This window comes from Gekko japonicus, unplaced genomic scaffold (assembly GCF_001447785.1).
Source record: "Gekko japonicus isolate JY-2015 unplaced genomic scaffold, Gekko_japonicus_V1.1 scaffold2970, whole genome shotgun sequence".
NCBI lineage: Eukaryota > Metazoa > Chordata > Lepidosauria > Squamata > Gekkonidae > Gekko > Gekko japonicus.
In genome coordinates, this window is record NW_015172102.1 from 74,004 (window position 1) to 74,266 (window position 263).

The following is a 263-nucleotide window of genomic DNA, read 5'->3' on the forward strand; positions in this document are numbered from 1 at the left end:
CATCCATCTTTCTCACTTACTTCAAACACAAACAGTTCAAAGTTCTTACATGACATGACTGCCCCCTTGTGTTAAGTTACATCCGTTCCCCCTCTCTCTCTATAGTACAGTTGATTCACGGGACCTAACAAGCACTACTAAAAGCATGCAGATTTTTTTATATATCCCATATTCATACCTGAACATGTATTAATTAAAAAGCCTGCTTTGTGACAGAAATATTTATTTAGAGTCATGTAAAGAACAGAGAGGTTATATAGTTT